This window comes from Carettochelys insculpta, chromosome 1 (genome assembly GCF_033958435.1).
Source record: "Carettochelys insculpta isolate YL-2023 chromosome 1, ASM3395843v1, whole genome shotgun sequence".
Taxonomy (NCBI): domain Eukaryota; kingdom Metazoa; phylum Chordata; order Testudines; family Carettochelyidae; genus Carettochelys; species Carettochelys insculpta.
The window spans coordinates 52,713,081-52,728,630 of NC_134137.1; the positions used below are offsets into that span (position 1 = coordinate 52,713,081).

General features: G+C 41.7%; 1 protein-coding gene across 9 annotated transcripts in view; it reads left to right on the forward strand.

Annotated features, from left to right (window-relative positions):
• Positions 1–15,550, forward strand: part of FRY (FRY microtubule binding protein) — a 308,821-nt gene that overhangs the window by 24,010 nt on the left and 269,261 nt on the right. The window contains exon 1 of one of the 9 annotated variants that reach the window (XM_074986245.1): positions 15,340–15,424. The exons of the other annotated variants lie outside the window; for them this stretch is intronic. The gene's annotated coding sequence lies outside the window, so the exon portion shown is untranslated. Of the gene's footprint in view, positions 1–15,339; positions 15,425–15,550 lie in introns of those variants that run through there. 9 annotated transcript variants of the gene reach the window in all.

The following is a 15,550-nucleotide window of genomic DNA, read 5'->3' on the forward strand; positions in this document are numbered from 1 at the left end:
GCCCAGACCCCATATCCCCATCCCACCCTGCTTCTGCATGCTGGCTCTTCAGACCCCACCCCATTCCTGCATCCCCTCCCTTCCAGACCCTCTGCCCTCTCACACACACTGAACCCCTCATTTTTGACCCCAGCCAAGAGACCATGGGGACCCCACAACAGCTACTAGCCCAGACTTCCAGAATATTTAATTCATCCCTGGGGTAAGCCCTGAGCCTTTGTGCCTCCTCCCACACCTGTGGGCTGGAACTTCAGGGAAGTAAAGTGAGTGTCTTTTTTTTTCCACCTGTATGTGGCCCCTGACTTACTGTCCTGTGAGTCAACAGCCCCAACACAAAAGCGGTTACAACCCCTCATCTAGATGTACTTGCTCCTGCCTCAGTGCTGGGAGGGTGCATAAGAATATTTCTTGAGGTTCTGTCCAGCCCTAGATTTCTGTGGTTCTATGAGAATGTATCTTTGATAATTAAAAATGAATAAATAACATTTTGAACCATGTATGTTTGCATGTGCCTAAAGAGAGGAACCATGTAATCTTATTTCTATAAACAGGGCGCTTTCTAAAGTCTCTCCCCTCCGGGTGTATCTTTTATCCTTCGTTGTCTTTAAGGTCATTTCTGCCCTGGGTAGTCCTGTAGTCAGATCTACAGGTTTGGGTCACTGCACCTGGGCAGAGTCTCATTGATGTCACTGGTGCTCTGTGTGAGCACAGAGTAAGCATCTCCCTGCGTGTGTCCAACTGGATGTACAGTGCCAAGTAATGTAAACTGGTTTGGCCACAGATCCATCTTTCCTGCTGTTCCTGTAGAGACTGCTCAGCATACTTTTGTGTGCTTTGTAAAACATTCGGTGTCTTTCATAATGATCTAGTTTAAATGTAATTCATATAAAATTGCATACATTTTCTTTGAATGTGTCAGTCGAGAAAATGTGAAAGGTCTGTTTTAAAGGGCAAGTATTTGCTTTGTACCCCAAGCATTTGCTCGTGATGAACGAATGTGATGTTCAGTAAAATAAATCAGTAAAAGTAGGTATTTGTTTCATTAATTATCTTTCTTACATTTTTTCACAGTTGAACAACACATTTATTAGGTTATTTCAGCTTCCTGTTGATTGAACTTGATTGGACAAATAAAAGGAAGATATCTAATTACTAGCACTTACAAAATCACATATCGACTTTCTCAATTTTTTCTCCTGATTCACAAATTATGATCTTTAGGGATGGAATACAATTACAGTGCATTGCTAGTACACACTAAAGAGAAAGGCCTCTTACTAACAGGATTGGAATGTCTTTAGAAAACTAAAGAGAGAAAAATTGAATCTATACAACAAGCAATAAAATCACCCTCTTTGGTAGGAAGTCTTCATTTTTTATTTTAAAAAATTCTGTTTTTAAATAGACTTAAAGCAAAACAAAGTTTAAAAGTCAACATAGACAGGAGACCTAGGATTAGGACAGACCTACTTACACTGTAGTGCCAGGCTGGCATTGGAAGCATAGTGGGTTGACACACACAGTCTACGAGCTGTAATTTGTTTCACTCATCCCTTGTACATTGTGTCAGATATAGCAGTGTCCTGCAGTATCCTTGAAAGAACTTGTTGAATTAAGTTTAAGTAGCTTTGGAGAACATTATAATTAAAATACAAAGTTAATGTGTTATTGTGATGTTATACGTAAATTTTATAAGAGGTTAAGATGTACAAAGGAGTGACTGAAAGATTCACAGGTGATCTTGTTTTGAAAAACTCCTACTGAACCTGTGACAGGAGAAAAAAACCCTGGTGAGGTCTGAAGGACTGAAGGACTGAATCCTACCAGAGCTCTTGATAGAATTTGGGTTTGATTTCAGGTGAGCTGATTAGCATGTGTGCAGGTTTTTAAAATTTTTTTGAATTTTTTTTGGTTATGCTTTTGCCTTAAAGTGTTTGCTCAGAAAGAGTTGTGTGGGAGCTTAGAACTGTAGGTATAGGTGCTGTTTCTAATCTCTGAAGAGAAAACAAAACAGGCCTCTGTAATTCATCATATATACAGATAATTCTACAGTCTGGAAACACCCAGGTCAGGAGGGAAAAAGAGTTGCAGCTCTTTGCCCAGGAGGAATGCCAGCTGGGGAGCTGGAGGCTGTGAAGAGGGCAGCTTTGTTGGTCCATGAGAGGGAAATACATCTGCCACTGCCCTAAACTGTGACACACAATGTGGCAGCAGTTGTGGATCTATTACTGTGAATGGAATAAGTGCTAACAACAGAGGAAAGCAAGCACTCTAGGGCGACATCTACATGATGTGCTGCTGCTAGCATGGCAATGCAAATGAAGGCACTTGACAATGCAAATGTGGTGCTCATTTACAAACCACATTCCTCATTTGCATACTCTCACATGATCGCTGTCCCAGCAGAGGCTTTAGTCACCACACAACAAGCCAAAACGCTCTTGTAGACAACCCCTTATTCCTTACAAAAATGAGGGATGATCTTGGAATCAGCTCTCTAAAGGGAAAAAAGGGTAGAGTCTGACAGAAGCAACAACTATGTTCCATCAAGAATTAGTACGTCATAGTGCACCGAAAATGTAGAAGAGAAGAAAATAATTGTTAAGAGTATGGTGGCTTGTGAAAACAGAGAAGCCCATTGAGTTGATGTTTTAAGTCACTGATCTAAGGAAACAAAAAAGCAGTCCAGTAGCACTTCAGAGACTAACAAAATAATTTATTAGGTGATGAGCTTTCATGGGACAGACCCACTTCTTCAGATCATAGCCATACCAGAACAGACTCAACATTTAAGGCGCAGAGAACCAAAAATAGTAATCAAGGTTGACAAATCAGAAAAATTATTATCAAGGTGAGCAAATCAGAGAGCAGAGGGGCAGAAGGAGGGTGGAGGAATTCAAGAATTAGATAAAGCAAAGTATGTAAAAGAGCCCCAATAATGAGCTAGAAAATTGTCATCCTGGTTCAAACCACATCTTAATGTGTTGAATTTGAATATAAAAGAGAGTTCAGCAGCCTCTCTTTCCAAACGGCTATGAAAATTCCTTTTCAGTAAAACACAGACTTTCAGGTCGTTAACAGACTGGCCCACTCCATTAAAGTGCGGGCTGACAGGTTTGTGAATCAGGAGTGTTTTGATGTCTGTTTTGTGCCCATTAATTCTTTGTCTAAGAGAGTTTGAAGTCTGTCCAATATACAAAGTATCTGGGCATTGTTGGCACATGATGGCATATATGATGTTAGTTGAGGAACATGAGAATGTGCCCGAGATTCTGTGAATAGCCTGGTTAGATCCAGTGATGGTATCTCCAGAATAGATATGTGGACAAAGTTGGCAACGGGCCTTGTTGCAAGGAAAAGTTCCAGGACTGGTATTCCTGTGGTATAGACTGTGGCTGTTGGTGAGAATCCTCATAAGGTTGGGAGGTTGTCTGTGGGAGAGAATGGGCCTGTCATGTAGGGCCTTCTGGAGTGTAGTATCCTGATTAAGGATAGGTTGTAGGTCTCAAATAATGCATTGCAGTGGTTTGAGTTGGGATCTGTAGGTAATGACCAGTAGTGTTCTGTTCTTGGCTTTTTTGGGCCTATCTTGGAGTAGCTGGTTTATGGGTATTCATCTGGCCCCGTGGATTTGTTTTTTTTATTTCTCCTGGTGGGTAATTCAGGTTAATGAATATTTGGCAATGATATTCTGGTATGGCAATGATCTGAAGAAGCAGGTCTGTCCCACGGAAGCTCATCACCTAATAAACTATTTTGTTAGTCTTTAAAGTGCTACTGGACTGCTTCTTCATTTTCATAGTATATAGACTAGCACAACTATCTCTCTGTTACTGATCTAAGGAAGAGATAATTCCCTTTGATTTACAAACTTAATTTATTGCTTATGTGCCAGATGGCTGGCGGTAACTAATGTAATGTTGATTAAAACAAAGAGACTCAAGAGGGATTCTCACAGTTGCAGTCTGATAATCCTAACTTCTGTACCAGGTAAATTTGTTGAAATTATAGTAAATAAACAAATTATCAGACACATAGGTAAACACAATTTGTTGAGGGATGGTCAAGACAGCATTTGTGCAGGGAAATTATACATTACTGAGCCAGAAGAATTCTTTGAGAGAGTCAACAAACATGTGAACGTGGGTAGTCCAGTTGATGTGATGTACCTGAGTTTTCAGAAAACCTTTGGCAAGATTCCTCATGAAAAGCTCTGTAGCAAAATTAGCTGCCATGGATTAAGAGGGAAAGTCTTGTCATGGACTGATAACTAGCTAAAAAGTAGGAAACAAAGGGTAGGAATAAATGGCCAATTTTCAGAATGAAGAGTAGTAAACAGCAGAACCTCCTAAGGAAATGTACAGGACTACAGCAGTGTTCCCTGTAAGTGGCATGCTTGGGCAGCCACCCTGGCGAGATTCAAATGCTGTCCAACTAATTAGCAGAGCACCCACATCTGGCTGCCTGGGAAGCAGTGATTCTGAAGAGGAGTGGAGGCTGATGGAAGAGGAGTAATGCAATCCTTGGATATATAAATGGAAAAAGCAAGAAAAAGTAAAGAAGCTATATTGCCCCTGTATTTGGACTGGTACGACCACTAGTGGAATATAGTGTTGATTTCTGTGTTCACAATTCAAGAAGGATAGATACATTGGAGAGTGTTCAGAGAAGAATCATGAGAATAATTACGGGTTAGAAAGGGTGTCATGCATTACTGTGAAAGATTGAAGAAGCTCAATCTGTTTAGTTTAACAAAATATTCAGGAGTGATTTGATCACAATCTGTAAGCACCTACATGTGAAACACAGATCTGATAATAGAAGGGTCTTCCATCTAACAGAAAAAGGTGTACAAGGACGTTGAAGCTAATTTTGCATCATACTAGGTTCTTAATCAATATTTTCTGTGTTATTTTGTCAGATGCCTTACAGAAGTCAAAGAATATCACTTCAGCACTATTACTATTATCAACCAAACTTGTAATTTCTTTAATAAAATATATAAAGTTAAGTTCGACAAGATCTGTTTTCTATAAACCCACATTGATTGAAATGTATTATGTTATTATATTATTCTCCTTTAACTCTTCATTCATTTTGTCCAGTATCAGCCATTTCATTATTTGTCTGAGATCACTGCCAGGTTGATAGGCATTATCCCATTTACTGTGTTTAAATAATGGCATATTTTCTTTCCTGCATTTCTTTGGAATTTCCCCTGTGATTTAGTAAATCAACTGAAAACTAACACCGTATTGTGCAGTCTAAATTAAAATGTCCCAAGTAAGGGGGCTTACACCATTTTTTGTGGAGAGAGGTGGGAAGCAGACAGGTGTACAGACTAAAAGATTTTACTATCAGGAAATCTCTCGTTCATCCCAAATTTTCTGTTTAATTCAGTTATATGTAGTTTTATCCTTTTGTGGTATTCTAAATAATTGCAAGTTTCTTAGTGCTTACAGCCCTGAAATATTTAGAAACTGTTGTCTTGGCTCTTAAATTTCTCAATCAAGATGAATAAATTTAGCTCTTTGATCTTTTTTTCATAAACCATTTGCTGCAGTTCATTTGTCACTTTTGTTGCTCTTTGCAGAACTTATTCCAAACAAAGTAGCATCATTCTCATATTAAATTTCACTATTGTAAGATTCAGTTTTATGAGTGATTTAATATAGATTTGGGTGGCAAGGTGCCAAACAACGGAAATATAATATATGACATTAAGGAGCTACCAGATCTGTTCAGGAGCACTGCAGTTAATTAATTTTTAAGTATGTGAATTTGTAACCCAAACACATTTTGGGTATGGCATACTTTCCTGTCTAGTGGCACTGAGACTATCTATGGAGAGAATAATGTCTGTGCTCATCAGTCTCTTCAAGGGTGACATGTCGAACTGTGGAATCTATCGTGACATTTCCCTCCTGGCGACAGCAGGGAAGATCATAGCTTGAATCCTTGCAAACTGATTCCTCCAACTCTCAGAAGAAATTCTCCCAGAATTCCAGAGTGGTTTCTCACCATTCAAGAGGAACAGCAGACATGATCTTCACCACCTGACAACTGCAAGAAAAATGTTGTAAACAAAACCAAGCCTTATACATGAGTTTCATTGACCTGACCAAAGCGTTCGAATCAATCAGTCATAGCACCCTGTGGACCATCCGCTCATAAACTGGCTGCCCCAAAAAATTCATTAGCATCTTGAAGCTGTTTCACGACAGCATGATTGCCATACTATTGAGCATCAAGGGATCCCAAAGCGACCCCTTTGAGGTCAAAGTGGGGGTTAAACAAGGCTACATCATAGCCCCATCACTTTTCTGCATCTTCATTGCCAGGACCCTTCACCTCATTGATGGCAAGCTTCCAGATGGTGTGAAGATTGTCCGTAGAATGAACTGGAAGCTTTTCAATCTCAGGAGACTGAAGGCTTAAAAGCAAGACCTCCACAACCTGGATCTTGGAGCTCCAGTAAGCAGATGACAACATGGTTGCTGCTCTTTCTCCTACAACTCTTCAGACCACCTTAAGTGCCTTCGCTGAAGCATACGAGAATCTCAGCCTCACCCTGAACATCAAAAAGACCAAGGTGCTCCACCAACCCTCGCCGACAAGACAATCTCACGTACCTTCTATTGAAGTCAATGTGAAACTGCTGGAAAATGTGGAGCACTTCCCACACCTTGGAATTCATCTCTCCACTAAAGTTGACATTGATGCCAAAATCCAGCATCATCTGAGCTGTGCAAGCTTTGCTTTTCCCCATCTGAGACAAAGGGTCTTCAAGAACTGGGGCATCTATCCCAAGACAAAGCTCCTTGTATACCATGTAGTCAGTGTTCCAGTGCTGCTGTATGCATGTGAAACATGGACAACATACAAGCATCATGTGAAGGCACTTAAACAATATCGTCAATGCTGCCTTGGGAGAATCCTAAATATCTCTTGGGAAGGTAGGCACACGAATGCTAGCCTCCTGGAAGACTTGAACATGACCAGCATTGAAGCCATTATCATTCATCAAGAATGTTGTTTGACTGGTCAGATGGTTCAGATGTCTGATCAGTGCCTTCCAAAACAGATTCTGTTTTCTGAACTGGAGGAAGGAAAGAGGAGCGTTGGGGGCCAGCGCAAGTGATGTAAGGACAGGCTGAAGGCACACATGAAAAAATACAGTGACCATGTTGACACTTGAGAGAACTTTGCCCAAGACCGTACCCAAGAGAGAATGGTAATCCGTGAGAGGATGATGTAATTTGAGAGCTCCCAGCGTAGTGCATATGATGAGAGGTGGAGAAGGAGAAAGGAGCATCAAAAACTACCCTGCGCCCCTCCAACAGTTACCAACACCTTCCCCTTCTGTGATAAGATTTGCAGCTCCAGAATCTGACTGATCAGCCATCAACAGACTCACAGATAGAAGGGTGACATGAAGATGTCCTACTTGTTATCGAATGACCACCAAGAATGAGGCTGCTCCACAGTCTCAGCTAATAGCCACTTGGCTTTTAACTCAAGTGGTGGAGGCATGTGCACTAAGCTGTAGAGGTCCCAGATTGGTTAGGCCTATTGGCTTTACAAATTGGCAAGTATTTCTTGTGGGACTTGATTTAAGTATGGTTTTTCATTCATATTTGTCCACTTCTTTCTGCTTGTCTCTGTTTTTGAGATTTACACCCTTGTCTTCAGTGCTAAGTAATGATAACCAAAAATGAAACCATCAAAGGTAGCAAATGACTTTGGAAGCAGTAATGTTTTTTAAAGAGATCCATATCCTGGTTGCATAAAAATATTTTTTCTCAATTATCCCTTAGTATATGCCTCTTGGGCTGCTGCATGGTAGAGGTACATTACTCAGTGTGACTTCTTGTTAAATTATGCTGGTTCACACAAAACTTTGTACTTTGTTTTGCCTTTTTTTCCCCAACAGAAAATAATGTAATATTTTAATTTTGCCTGTGGAAATTTAGCTTGTGAGTATAAAATACCAGCTAAAGGCTTTATTCTTGCCCTGGGCTGTGCCAGCTTTCACCCACACAACCCTGATTATGGACCTCACCAGCAGCAGTTTAATTGCTGACTTACCATGGAGCTGTGCAAGAAATAAATGTCAAAATAGTCCCTGCCCCTGAATAGCTTGTAGTAGAAAAAGAGGATTAAAGTAAGCAGGAAGCACTGAGGGATCCAGGTAAGGAAGTAAGAAAGGCGTCAGTATTTTTAAAAGCTGTGACAAATAACTGTAAAAATGGTACCTTATTCAACCGGGGGACAAGTTTAGCAAAGCACTTAAACACGTTTCACTTCCAAGAGAGCAGGAGGTGGATTCTGTTTCTTGTTCATCGGCAACATAATTATTTACTAAGTTCCAGTTGCGAGGGCTATTAATTTTCATGAGACAGTGGAGTTTCACAGGTATGCCTATGTTGCACAGGAGCCACTGTGTATGTGGAACCACCTATCTAATGGAACTAGGCAACTGTTTAAGACCACACAACATTTTACAATGGTTTTGAAAAAGAGCTGAAGAATAGTGACCAGTGGCAAGTTCAAGGGACGTTTGAGACATGCAGAATGGTAACTACAGATTGAACTTCCCTGATCCAACACCCTCGGGACCTGAATGCTCCCAGATCAGGGATTTTGCTGAACCAGGGGAAGTCAGTGCTCCCCTGCTGGTGTTTCAGACCTTGCTCCTCACCTCCCCTCCCAGCTGTTGTCTGTGGCTTCCCAACCCCTGTAGGCTCCCCACCATGGCTCAGCTGCCAGCTGCTGTTTCCTGGCCACCAGCTCCTGCCACCCCTCTTGGGGGAAGGTTTTCCCACTGCTACTCCCAGGCCTTGGCTCCCTGGTTGTTGCTGGTCCCTGCTCGCTTCCAGCCAACCTGTGACTGCTCTGCTCTAAGCTGTGTCCGCTGGTCTAGCTTACTCGTCCTGCTCCCAGCCCAGGATTCTCTGGTCCTGGAAAATGCAGGTCATGTCTCTTGTATTTGTGGGTCCCCTGTTATGTTGAAGCAGAGGTTCTTAATTTTTAGTGTTAACATTTGCACTCTTTTTTCAAATCTGGAGCTTCCTGGGCATTTTCCAAGCTTACTGAAAATGCTCCTGCTGCTAACGCTCACCACCCACAAAACTGGGAAATGTGTCTTAACCTCTGCTTCTCTAAACTGGATGGTAAATTCAAGACAACATCAAGCTAAAGACTTTATAGGAAATTCTTTTTTACATATGTGAACTTGCCAGCACTCTCTAATTTCATCTACATCAGAAATTCAGAGAGCAGCGTTTCATTCAGTGTTTTAATAAAAGCAACACAATATAGGGAAATGTGGAAATCTTTACTATGAAATAAAATGTTTTCTTAACTTTATTTGAATCTCAGAGACATTGTGATTCAGTTTGGGAAACAGGCCAATGTCTGGTTCAGTTTGGGAAACAGGCCAACACGTTCAATGTCTATTTTTAATTTACTTATTTATGTAAAAAATGTGATGGCTTTTCCCCTGATTTGTTAAAGCTTTTTTACTTTTGTAATAATTGGCAAGATCAGCAAAGATAATAAAACATTTAAAGAAATGTAGAAAGTTTGTTAGGATTTCCTAAACATACCTGTTAACGCAAGGTCAGCATTCAAAGAGGAAACATTTAATTGTTCTCTAAAACATGAAAGCTGTACAGTGTCTGTGTTTAGTTCAAGTCATAACAAAGACAATTTTCTGTAAGTGAAAGGAAGTTTTTCCCAAAATTATGTCACGTTCTAAGTATGCCAAGTTCTACCATTAAATATAAGTAAGTCAAATGTTTCTTAAATTGCTGAGAGCATGGAAGATTTTGATACTAGATACAGAAACTACAGTAAAAAATCATACTGAGATTCTGCACAAAGTTTGCCATTAGCTACTTTTAAAATATTTATTATTTATTAAACATTTTCCTTTTTTTTTTCTTATAATAAACCAAATACATTCTTGGTGCCAGTGTACAAAAGAAATGCAAAAGTATTAAATACCAGAAATGAGGGAAAAACTGAGATATTTACACAATTTTCACATATTAAGTGCACCATTTCTAGACACACATCAGAAAAACAGACAAAAAATTAAGGAAATCAAAGTCAAGAGGAAAAAGGGAGGTTGTGGAAGATCCATCATTGGAGATATTTAAGAGCAGGTTAGATAGATATCTATCAGGGATGGTCTAGATGGTGCTTGGTCCTGCTGAGAGTGCAGGGGATTGGACTTGATGACCTCTTGAGGTCCCTTCCAGTTCTAAGAGTCAATGATTCTATGAGTTGATGAAATGGTGGGAGAGATAGGAAAAGGTAATCTGTGGAACAGTGTCTGCCTTTCATATAGGTCTGCAGTTCTAAGAGACTATCCCAAATGGATCCATATTTTTCTGGTGTTTTCCATTTGTTGTGTGTGATCCTTTTACCCAGTCCGTTATGCCAGACTTCATGAATTTGGATGGAGAGTTACTTTTCAAATGCAGCAAAATTTGATTTCTTGGCACAAGTAAAGCTCTATGTAGTTGTTCCTGTTGCTATGGCAATAGCCTCCATTTGTTGGGTAGGTGATGCAATATGTAGTCGTCTGCTTTAAAGACAGCACCTCAATAATGTGGTTCTTGACTGTAGGGCTCTGAGTGGGAGGCAATGTGCAGGAACAGGCTGGGAATTGTGGGGGTCTGGGCAGGAGAGAGGGAGTTGGTGATCTGGGCTAGAGTGAGGTTCAGGAGTGGGCTGTGGGTGCAGCTTCTGGGTGGGAGGAGGTGTAGGAGAGGGGTGGGGGCCTGGGTTGGTGAGGGTGCAGGAGCAGGCTGGGCTGTGGGTCTAGATGAGAGGAAAGGTGCAGGAGAGTTTGTGGTGTGGAGTCTGGAAGAGGGGGGTCAGGATGGGAGTGAGCGGTCTGGGAGGGAAGGGTAGCAGGAGCTGTCTGGGGGCATAAGAGCTGGGCAATGGGGGTGCACTTACCTTTGCAGTACCCCCACAAGCACATGGCTCTGTTCCCCCTCTCCTCTGATTCCAGGCACTGCCCTTCTCTGGTTGGAATTCCAGCCAATCAGGGCAATGGTAGGAAGCCTCCAGGCACGCTGCTGAGACCGCTGCCTCTCCCGCTCCCATCCCTCAGCTGGGGGGAAAGCAGCAACCAGCCAAGGAGCCCAGAGCCGTTTCCTGCCCCCTGGCGCAGGCTGCAGTCTTGATCTGGCCCCAGCTTGCCTGGTCTGGCCTGCGAGGCTCGGGGCTCCAAACCCTCTACCCTGCTGCAGGCTGGATGCTTTGGAGGGAAGCCCTAAGCCTCAGGGATGAGATCTAGATAAACTGTGGTCCAGTCTGGACAGCGGGCTGGGATTCCCCACTCGTGGACTAAAATAATGGAGGATGTCTAAGTATGGTTCCTTCACCCCCCCCCTTTCCCAGAATGGATCACTGGGGGCAGCTTTATTTTGTGTAGTGTTTGGGGTATCCAATGCCTCCTAAAGATAATTTTTTTGTTGAATGAAACTTAATCGGAGGTCCAGATTTGCTTCCATAATCTCTCATGTTATTTTGATCTACTCTGGGAGTGAGTTATTTGTTGCCGGTTCTTTCTTCCATTTTTGCCTCATTACATCGGTATTAATATTTTGGCTGCTTGTATTGTATAGCTGCCTGTCTGAGGAAAGGGCATAACTCAGGTGACCATATCTCCCGTGGCCACATACTGGATGGGGGGGTGCTCCCCCTCTCCCAAGCCTTGGGGAAGCAGCAGGGTCAGAGCAGCCCAGGTACTACCCCTCCCCTGGGCCTCAGGGAAGGGAAAAGTAGCTAATCTGCTGTCTCTCTCTCTTATGGAGAGCACGTACTGACTCTCCAGCAGGCCGCTGTGCCTGCACAGCAAATATGAGACAATTAGTCCCTTTTATAAAATATGTCGGACTGTCCCACCGAAAATGGGACGGATGGTCACATGAAGCATAACTCTACAAAACCTTAGTTCTGGAACTTTGTACAGTGCAGTATTTCCAGGTTAGATTCTCAGATGAGTAGGAAACAGATCTGAATATTTTGCCTGTATGGTTCCTATATCTCAGGGGTAGGAGTGACCCTTTGGTGACATTGGTGAGAATAAGTGTTCATGACTGGTTGGTCTGTCAGGTGTCCTGGCTTGCAGCCAAGCCACTGAGAAAGCGTGAGACCTCCTGGATGATGGGTGGGCGGGGGTGGGGGACGGGGAAGGGCAGAGCAGTCAGCCAGCAGATCAGGCCTTCTGGCCTAAGGATTGCGTACTCAATCAGCCTACATCTCTCTCTCACTTCTTCCTACCTGCATGGTAAGCAAATAGGCAGTCAATAGCTCAGGCCCTCTGGGAAGGAGTTAAGCATGCAGTCTGTGACTTATCCAGATCTGAGTACATGTCCGGAGGTGTGGGAACCCAGGCCCACCCTGGTCCACCAGGTCCCAGCTCAAGACCCTTGAAGTGAATGGGTGATCCCATCAAAGGGTTGTCAGGAAAGATTGGGGTTGCTTCCTTGATGCCTAGCAATACAGCTAAGTCAGTGCCTTGTTTCCCTGGGCTGCTTCCTACTAATGTCATGTTGTGTTGCTCCACGGCCACTGGGTCTGGTTCCTTCTCTCTTTGCTGAGCAACTCACTGTCCAATGCCTCTATGAGTCTCTTAATCTTCTTGGGCAGTGGCAGGACTTCTCCCCAGGCTGGCTCACGGGAATTGTCACCTGCCAAAGCTGGTCATGAGCTCTGCTGGCAATTCAACTCCTTGGGAAGGACATCTGGTTCTTCACTGGTCTGGTTCCAGGTGAGCTGAAGAGCCCTGCTCTGATACTTTCCATCCTGCACTTTCTTTGAGGAGAAAGGGGCAAGGTCAGCTGAGCCCCACTGCATGAGTTCACCTCTCTGTTCCAGAATGACTTCATTCCACCTCTTTACATCGCCACATTACAGTACTGTATAGGTTGTGTAGTAATTACAGAGAAATAAACAATGTGATTTGGTCCTCACTATTAACTGGTGGGGGAGATATCTAGCTATCTAGATATATATAGTGTGCTGCATTCCATCCAGTTTTACCCCATTGTCATCTTTTCTCCAATTTTCCCCCTGCCCTCAGTTTTTAGTATGGGATTTCCAAATGAAGGGTGCAGTATATCTTGTGTTAAATTGGCCCTCGTCTAACAAGTCATAGGTATGGTGAGCATTATTATTTTTCGATATCTACAGTGTCCAGACCCTAATATAACCATGGATATTAAAGAGTAGGACAGCTTGTTCTTACTATTCACCCACATGATGAATGTTTGATGTTTGATTTATGTTTGTATATGTTCATTGCATGGCCTGTCTTATAAAGGCATTATGATGTTGATATTGTGATTTTAAACCTCCCTAGGTCAACTGCTAGCTGAAGTCTATTGAAGGACATGTGCTGGTGACTGAGCCTATATGCTAATCTGGATAATATGTTCATTTTTATGAGGTTTATTTTTGTCAGGAGGCTGAGGAAGATAGCTTTCCATTTACCCAGGTTGTTATTGATTTATGTAATAATTGGGTCTAGACTGACTCTATTTGCTTTAAATCTCAGGGGATTAGAATTCCTCTATGTTTGAATGCTATCAGCTTTCATTGGAAATCCCACTGACTAAGCAGGGCCTAGTATATGTATTTAATTAATCCTAATGCCTGAGATTTGTTCTAGATAATCTCATATCCAAATAAGTAGCAAGACTTTCAAGTGAGTTCCAATAATATTACAGAGGGAGACATTTGAATTGTAATTCATTTACAAATTTGACCTCTTTAACCTTGGCCTGAACAGAGATTTTAACTATCCTCTGCATTAAAAGGGAAGTTTGCATACCTTTGATATTTACAGGAATGAAACACAGCCTACTTAATTTGCTTGATTAATTTGTCCTGCTGGTGACAGGTAATCCTTTTCCCCCTTCCTTCCCTTCCACCTTCCCCCAGCTATGTAAACCCTGGATTCTGTTTTCCGCTCAATTATTTCATCTGAGGAATTGGGGTTTATCTACAAAAGCTCATGACCCAATACCTTTGTTAGTCTCTAAGGTGCTATAGGGCTGCTTGTTATTAGTTAAATTAGAGATGATGGAGATTAGTGCACTAATTGTCAGGTAGGTAAAGAACTGGCTAATGGGAAGAAGACAAATAGTCATGATAAAAGATGAACTGTCAGATTGGAAGGATGTTGCTCATGGAGTTCCTTACAGATTGCTCCTGGAACTTATTTAATATTTCCATTAATTACTTTGGCACTAAGTCATTAGGAGCATGCTAATGAAATTTTCTGAAGATACGAGTTGGGTACAGTACAGATGAGGAATGGAATATTAAACAGGAAGAATTAGATGACTTTGAAGATTGGAGAAACTGAAATTGGATGAATGTTAATAGTACAAAGTGCAAGATCATGTACCTAGGGTCTAGTAATAATAATAGGGTAGTCCTAGCTTTTATGGTTTAGGAGGAATTCTTGAACAAATGGACTCACGGATGCACAGATAGACAGTCTCATGGATAGACACACTCTAAAATATATAGGTCTATGTAATATTAGATAGATAGCTAGATAGATATGTATATATACACACCAGAAGTTATCAGTTTGTATTGTTATTAATTTAATTGGTTAATAATATAGCAAAAGCACTGTGACTGATGAACGACTTAGATTGGTTAATAATTAAATCACGCAGTATTTAATATGTGCCATAAACAATTACAGGGGTCATGTACTTACTTTTTATATAGAAATGCAGAGGAATGTTATGAATGTAGCTTAAGCATCTGCAGTTAACAAACTCAAATAACACAAACATTTTCAAGCAATTAGCAGTCTGAGAAGAAATCTGGGCTTTCAGCTGAGGAGGCCGCTATCTTTAAAGCTAATTTCACGTTACAGCATTCCTTCAAAGTATGCTTGTCCTCTACTCGGCAATTGGGAAAACTTAAGTAAAGAGAAAGTAAATGGCTAGAGAATAACTAAGAACTCCTGATATTCTGTCTGCTACTACAACCATTGTACAACATTTTGTCTAACGTACTACAGTGGTGTGGGCCAAATTTTAACTCTAAGTTTATCTCAGTCTGAGGCTGAAAAGGCTACGGGATATTGGGGAAACAGGGTGCTTAGTGCTTGAAGGAAGGTGGGGGAGGGAGAACACCAATTCACATTCTTTAGAGATTGGTGTTGCTGAACTAGGAGAGATTTCGATGGATTCTGGAGTCCCATGTCCAGTCCTGCCTGTCAAGGAAGATAATTGGTTCCAAACCATGTCATAAGCACTTGAGGAGTAGATAAGGAGAGGGGTTTGCACATTCCACTTTCCAGAATAGCATTTAACACCATTCACTGAAAGGAATGCAAACAAGTAGGTGCTCCTGACATACAACATCTTCTAAGCAGGTCTGTATTGCATTTCCTTTCTCTAGCATTGGAAATCCACTGCATTTCAGATTGCGAAATGTACTCTCCTAGAGAGAAAGAGGTATGAAATTACCTTCTGATATGTACCTCCCACATACAATGAAC